This window comes from Gekko japonicus, unplaced genomic scaffold (assembly GCF_001447785.1).
Source record: "Gekko japonicus isolate JY-2015 unplaced genomic scaffold, Gekko_japonicus_V1.1 scaffold1268, whole genome shotgun sequence".
NCBI classification, from domain to species: Eukaryota; Metazoa; Chordata; class Lepidosauria; order Squamata; family Gekkonidae; genus Gekko; species Gekko japonicus.
Window position 1 is genome coordinate 1,453 of NW_015174311.1, and position 8,245 is coordinate 9,697.

The following is an 8,245-nucleotide window of genomic DNA, read 5'->3' on the forward strand; positions in this document are numbered from 1 at the left end:
TGTAAGTCTATGTGTGATGTGAAGACAATCTTTCCTATCGTCAAGATGTCTTCAAAGGGGGGTCTGATAGAAGCAGATCTTTATATTGGACTTTTACACATGAATAAAGTTGATATTAAAAGGACTGCTTGAAACGCTGACCAGAGATTCTGAGTTATAAGGGGTCAAAGTAAGGTTAATGGAGACAGAAAAACAGCTGAAGTATTAACCAGCTAAGACAAACATCACTCAGGAAAGAGGCTCCTAGTTATCTGCATGTTAAGCTTCAAGAAGCAAGCAAAACAATGGGTATCTGGGACGTGCTCAGACATGATGTCTCCAAGATAGTAAGTTTGACCCTGAAGAGGAACCCCTCCGGAAGATTTATCTCACGTAGCATCTGTTGTTTACTCGACCCGTTGACACCATAGATGACCTCTGCTGACGCTGCTCCACGTGATCCGGCTTCTATCTAAGCACCACCTTACTAGTTAGTCAATATTAATATTAAATTGACACGATAGCCAATCACTGACTTGTTGGGAAGGGCTCTATGATAATGAGGATAAGCCGTTCCCCTCCCTCTAGAAAAAAGGTTTAAAACAGAGAACACGGAACTATTAGCTAGCCTTTTTCTCTTACTGAAACTTTCTTGCATTAGTTCTAGTCTGCAGCTAGGGCTAAGTTTCTCGTGTCTCCAGCAGGTCTAGAGTCACGTGTCTCTCCTCTTTCTTTTCATTCATTTTTACTCTTTTGCCACTGCCCATTGCTGGAAGCTTTAGGAGCAGAACGGAGCATCTGAGGTAAATATATTCTACAAGAAACAACGTTATTTCCCGATTGTGCTGTAACAAATCTATCTGATTTTCTTAGTTCTTGAATGTGTGTATGGTTTTATTATTATCCCCTGTTTGAATGATAAATATTCAGTAAAAGAATTGTTATTTTACTTTAAGTCTCGTCTCTTGATTAAAGCGTCATAGGCACAGCGGCACCCTTTGTATACATTGACTGTAACCCAACTATTAATAAGCCAATTATCTCTCATAAAGAGTGATTGGGCTAACATATTGCCTCAGCTTGGCGTGTCACCATTGGAGGGTCGATGGGACACGTCCAAGAGCAAGCCGCCATAAACCATAAGACTTATCAGTTTTTAGTTTCCCCAGTAAGGCTACAACTTCATTCCTGGTCACCTCAATTTGGTTCAGTTCTTCAGACTCCCTTACAGAAAATAGGGGCTGTGGTGTGGATATGTTTCCCACACTTTCCACAGTGAAAACAGAAGCAAAAAAGCCATTGAGCTATTCTGACATCTCCCCATCTTCCTTAGCAATCCCCTATTCCTTTGTCATCCAAAGGCCCCACTGCTTCTATGGCTGGTTTCCTGCTCCAGATATATATTTTAAAATGGTTATTGTCTGTCTTGATCCACTTTTTAAAAGAAGCTTCTTTACTTTATAGCTTCCTTAACTTGTGTTGTTAACCACACAGGCCTTATTTTAGACTTGGCAATGCCTCTACTGATCTGTGGAATCCATTCTATTTGGGCTTCAATTCGTGTGATTTTAAATTCGACTCTCTTGTGTTTCCCCTTCAGCTTCCTTTTTACTATTCCCCCCATTTTGGTAAAGTTCCCTATTTTGAAATCAAACATTACAGTTTTGGACTTTAGGTGTAACTTTCCATTGACCTGAATGCTGAACATAGTAGCATTGTGGTCACTGTTCCAAACTGGTGTTACAACCTCTACAGTTCTCACCAGGTCTTGAGACCCACTCAGAACCGAGTCCAAGATCAGTACCCCTCTGCTTGGCTTTCTGACCAGCTGTTCCAGTGCATAGTCATTTATGATGTCTAGGCATGTCATTTCTACAGCATGAGTCAACACACTCCAAGCCTCACTATCTAGGCCCAAGGGCAAGACATCTGACTGGGTTTGCCTGCAGAATGCAGGACAGGGATCTTTTTCAGGGGCTCCTATTGGACCTCTTGGTCCAATTCATTTTCAATTCATTTGAAACTTGGGGGTTATTTGCAGACTATTTGCTCAAAAAATAGCCCCTCCAGCCCTTTAGAAAGATTTACCACAGGGAATAATGGAGCTGAATATTATTGGAATCCTAGAAAAAACCAGTATTTGGAACTTCAATAACTGGGAATACCAATTTTTGAGCCCCCCAGTATCTGAAAAGCACTGATTTTTTCCAAGATGCACAACACTAGTTTAGGAACAACATTTGTTTTTCATTATTTTTTTTTCTAACAGAAAAGCAATTTTAACTTTTATGGCCATTTTCCATTTTCCTGCAAAACAAAGGTATTCACCCTTTTTACCATTAATTCCTACAACATCTACATGAGGGGTGTGTGTGTGTGTGTGTATACACACACGCACACACTGTCAAGTCACAACCAACTTATGGCCACCCTAGCAAGGGGCTTTCAAGACAAGTGAGAAGCAGAGATGGCTGGTTTGCCATTGCCTTCCTCTGCAGAGTCTTCCTCACTGGTGTCCCATTCTAGTACCATCACTGCTTAGCTTCTGAGATCTGATGATATCGGGCTATACCATGCCGCCTTCCCTCCCCCACATGAGGTAGGATACTATTATTTACATCTTTTCAGATGGGAAACTGTGGAAGAAGAGACTGTAGTATGGCTTCCTAATCCTCACTTAAAGTTCCAGGAAAAAACACAAGGAATGTCTAAGAATACATTTTCTGAACTTATTTATGGTTTTGAAATGGGTACAAGTAGGATCTCACCCAAAGGAAGCAATCCATGGGACTATACTTCCTTGCAACTTCTACTGAAATGAATATAGAAGCATTGGTTGACATTACAATAGACCATCTGCTGATTCACCACTCACAATTGCACTTATTCAAGGTCCATGGCCTGACATTGTGATGCAGCTAACCCTGAGCACACGACCTGTCCCCACATGGGGTCAGCCAACGCACAGAGAGGAAGGGTGAGCATAGGCAAGTTGGCTCCATACAGAGCCAAGCAGTGTCAGCTGATGGATGAATTGCCTGAGTCCAGAGGCCACTGCTACATGACCTGCCTGCCAGGCCAGCTAGCCCAGTGGCAATGCTGTGGCCAAGCCAGGCATCATACACAACTCAGCTTGGATGGGACCTCTTCCTTCCCATGGAGTGGGACTGGGGAAGGGCAGGGACCTTTTCTGGGCTGGTTTGGTCTCTGCCTCAGCCAGTATTTGTAGATTTAGCCATTTGCTGTGATCCCAGGAACAGATCCCCCACTAATGGCAAGGATTTGCTGTACAATCATTATTATTTCTTTAAGCATACTGAGATACATGGAAGCCAACAGGTATTACATAAAATGTAAACAGCATCAATCATATATTTTGAAAAGCCTGAAGCAATTTAGCAGTAGATACTTTCTACAATTCCCGATTTTAAGGAAAGAATGGGTTGGTGTGCCATTTGGCACTTTATGGCCAAAGACTACCCTATTTTGGAGTAGAAACCAAAGAATTATGACATTTTGTTTATTCTCACTTCTTGGTTGTTTGAGTATTATGGGACTGCTTCCTCTCATGTAGCCTGAAGTTATAAGAAGTATCGATCAAAATATATGAAAAATTACATAAAGGGGGCTATATTTGTACGCTTTCAAAATTAATGTCCACACTCTGTTGCAGAGGTATGCTTTTTAAAGGATTAATAGGGTTTACATTTAAAAGCAAAGGAATATTCATTATTGCCCTAAAAATTGCCACATGGAAAACAAGCATCCTCATTTTAAACTCTGTCTTCAGTCCCTGTGTCAGATGGGGGAAACGCTGCACTTCCCCCCCCCAGATAACCTTTCTCACTTTATCCTAAAATTTCCATACATTGTTATCCCTCTATTCTGCTTTTTCACCAATACTTAATTTTCTCCACAAGTTTGACAGTACAATCATATGAAGAGTTATTCCAGTCTAAACAAGGGGTGAGAAAAGAATGCATCACCACACACGCGCACCCAATCTCTTTCCTGCCCAGTTGCCAGCATGTCAGATGGCATCAGTATACAATTAAAATTAGAATGTTTTGCCCCCAAATGTGCATCACTTTACATTTACTCACACTGAACCTTATATGGTATGGTGTCTTGATTCAGTGACTTGCTAGTATGGAAACTGTCCATCAGCCCTCATTTCTTGTCACCTGTATTTGAATTACTTCTGGTGTGTGTGATTGCTCCACAATTTCTGCAGTGAAAACTGTGCAAAGACTTAGTTTAGTTGCTCTGCAATCTTCCTGTTCCATCAGCAATCCTTTCAGGCTTTTGTCGTACAAAGAACCCACCCTCTCTAGCCAGTTTCTTGCTTCTGATATATTTAAAGACATCTGTATTGGATTCTGTATCCTAGTAGCTTTTCTACAGATAAAAGAGGGAGAAGATACTCTTTTACTTTACCAATAAAGCTAAGGATGAAAGCCACATGGAACTGATGCTTCAATAAGGAGGGGAGACAGAGAAGACTGAACCAAAAGAAATGATGGGATTAAAGTCACTTCTTGTCTTTAACATTTTTAGCAATACATTCTTCATATTCTCTTTTCATCTACCTTATCATCAACTTACTTTTTTTTTTTGCCAAAGCTTTCTTGTTCACCTCACTAGGTCAATAGTTTTACATTGAAAGAAAGCATTCTTGCCTTTTATGGTTTCTTGGGTTTGCACATTAAGTATGCATTGCTGACTTCCTTTTTGATTTTGTGGCACCTTTCCTAATCTGCAATGTACATTCTATCTGAGCTTCCATTATCATGGATTTAAATAATTTCCAAGCATGCTGAAGGGATTTGACCCTCTTTACCCTCCCTTTCATCTTCCTTTTGACTAATCCTCATTTTTGACAAATGTCCTCTCTGCTGCCTGCTTTTAAATCAGAGCCCAAATCTAAGCTTTAAAACAAACTAAAATCTGATCTGGCCCCTTTGCTGTCTCCGATAATAATAATAATCATAAAAAACCTTAAGTAAATACTTCAAAAATTGTCTGAAGCAGCTAAGACAGCTAGTGCTGCATTTGATTTGGTAACAGAAACCTCAAGTGAGGTTACAGTGCTGTTAGCTATGCAAAAAGTCTTCAAAGACAATCTGGAGAACACCCCCCCACACACCCAACAACGACAACAACATATAGGCTGAAGCTGCACATCATACATTTTCTCAAAGTGGTGAAAAAAGGAATGTTGCTGTCTTCTCACAATAATGGGGACAGAACCTCCAATACCGTTCAGAATGAACAGGCCTCTCAGGTCCAGTGCCTTATTCAACTGGAACACCAGGTTGCTTGATTCCAGAGTGAACGAGTGGGCAAAAAAAAGGACTGCTGGTTGAAATGTCAAGTCTTTGGGGACCAGCCCTGGAAAGGCAATCTCAAACCTACAGTTCTGTTAATTTTTGCTACAAAATAGTTTTCCCCGAAACAGCCTTCTGACTTATTGCATGCTGGGACAAACAGGATGACTTAGCATTGCATCTCAAAGACCCTGCAGAAGACAAGGTAGAAGAACACAACAAAGATACAGTATCATCCCATCCCACTCAATGAAGATGATGGAGACTATCCAAAATTCACAAGGCAAAAAATATCTTTGGATCTTCCTCCTTGGGTTGCCAGATCCAGACTGGGAAACTCCTGGAGATTTGGGGATGGAGCCTGGTGAGGACAGGGACCTCAGTGGTGTACAGTACAATAGAGTCCACCCTACAAAGGATCCATTTTCTCCATGGGGACTGATCTCTGTAGTCTGGAGATGAACTGTGATTCCAGGGGACCCCCAGATCCCATCTGGAGGCTGGCCTCCCTATTTCTTCCTAATATAATTTTAAAATTTGAATTAGTTAAGGAGACCATTTTGTGTCTTTAGTCATTTGCATTATTATTGGCTGCAGGGTCTGTAAGGATTATTACTGTTGTTGTTGTTATTTTAACTCATCTTTTCTCTGTTGTTGGAAGCAAAGGCTCCAGGTTTTTGTGATTGCTCTATTTTTTACAGCCACTAGATGGCATTGTTCTATTATATGTCCTATTTTTATGTGCTTATGTATTTAGTAGTCCTTCAGTGCTGGGGATCGTTTACATTTGGACCACTTCATGATTTTTATAAATGGATTTGCTGAAATGGTAAGCAGAAAAACCCATTGGGACATAAACCTTTAAACCTTTTTATTGCTTTGATAATTATGGATGGAAAGGGTATACACATAGCCAGGGGTCTTGTTGTAGAAAAAGAGCTGCCGGAGCTCATTAGCATAACTCATTAGCATAACTTATTTGCATATGCCACGCCCCCTGACATCACCGGAAGTGACAGAAGGCCACACCCCCTGACATCACCGGAAAACAAAGCAAACAAGCTTGTGGTTTTTTTACTTAAATAAATACATTTCAGTTATAGGAATGGACCTCAACATATAGGGGTGGAACCTTTCCACTGTAAAGAGACTCCCTCCAGTGGAGGAAGTGTGCTTCTTCAGTGTTCTGTCAGTGGAAGTCTCCTTCCTTTGGATTATGGCTCCTTGCACCAGAGAAAAGCTCCACCATGAGTGAAACTGAACCTTTGACTCCAATGCAGAATGTCGTGGGCTGAGTCCTCCTACTGGACAAATAGGTCTGCCAGATTTCCAGACAGGAATGATGTACTATCGCATTTCTACAGAAGGCCTACCAAAAGGGGGACAAGACCAGGTGGTTGCCTGTGTTTTCCCCACTAGTTTGTGGCACTAGGTACCCCATAATCTGTATGGGCAGTTATTTTTTAATTGCCGTTGTTGAATCTGTTAGTGTTTTTGGTGACCGATGGCAGATAATGCCTTGTTAATGGGTTACAGTTATTCTGAGCATGTTCCATGCTATTCTGGCAAGAATCCTTCTTTCCAAGGCCACAGAAAAATTTCCTATGGGATAATTTGTTATTAGCGGGGACTTTAACTGCTTTCTGTTTGAACACCTTGATAGGAGGAATGCTGTTGACCATACAAGTATAGAAAGTATGGGTACCGATTTACAGAATCATTTAAGAAAACTAGATTTAGCTGATATATGATGGGAATGTAGCCTACAAACAAGGGTTTATTCCTTCTTCTTCAGGTTAGGTAACTCCCCATTTTTTAAAAAAATAATTTTTATTAAGAAACAGCACAAATACAAAATATAAAACAACATTTCTACAACAGCTAATAACAAAATATATCAAGTTATAAACAAATGCACAGCAAATGTAATTGTTAAGCAGTTACTAGTATATAAACTGCTACCGTTTTTGATGACATAGAAACCGTTTAAACTAATATTCCATCTGCTTCAGATATCATGAGGACACTTCAAGACTAGAAAAAGGCAGAGGTAAGTAGACAGCAATATATTTTAAAGTAAAAGGAGATCTTGATAGATAGGGTTAGAAGGTAGAATGTTGTTAGTATTAATATACTCCATATAGGGGAACCATTTGGTTTCATATGTCATCTGTCTAGGGTAGATGTCTAATTACAGGAGGTCATTATGGAGATGGTTTGGAACCTAGAAAAACAACATAAAGCCATAGGCAATTTTATATCTATCTATCTATCTATCTATCATCTATCTCTGTCCCCTTATATATAAAGCCGTAGTCGTGTCCAACATTCGAATGCACACCAACAGTGTTTGGATGCTTGAACAGTCCCTCAGAAGCTTCCCCAGCTTCCCCTATCTATTGGCTGTGTTGCCTAAGTCCCACCTCAGAACACGAAGGCTGTAGCCCTGCCTCTGCGCCAAGTCCCCTCAGAAGTCAGACTATTGCTGACAACCACCTGGTGGGTGAGTGGAGCCGACAGGGCCATGGCGTGGGCCTTCGGTGGCGAAGGCTAAGCAGGCCTTTGGGGGAGTACTTAAAGGGCTGCAGTGGTGGTGGCAGCGATGGGCCACCCACCACAGGCACAATTTCGGTCTACCACCCCGCCCGACTATGCAGGCCTTTGGGGGAGCAGTTTGAGGGCTGCAGCAGTGGCGATGAGCCAGCCACCGCAGCCCCGATTTTGCCGCCACCCCCCCCTGCCCGAGTAGCCAGGCCTTCTGGAAAGCATCCACCCCGCACCGCTTCTCCCACCCGCCCAGAATGCCAGACAAACAGGAGAAGCCCTCTAAGGCCCCCCACCCCCGCCGCTTCTCCTACCTGCCCGGAACGCTGGATAAACGGGAGAAGCCCTCCTTGGCCCCCCCCCCCCCCCCCCCTCTCCCGCGTGCCCGTCGCAGC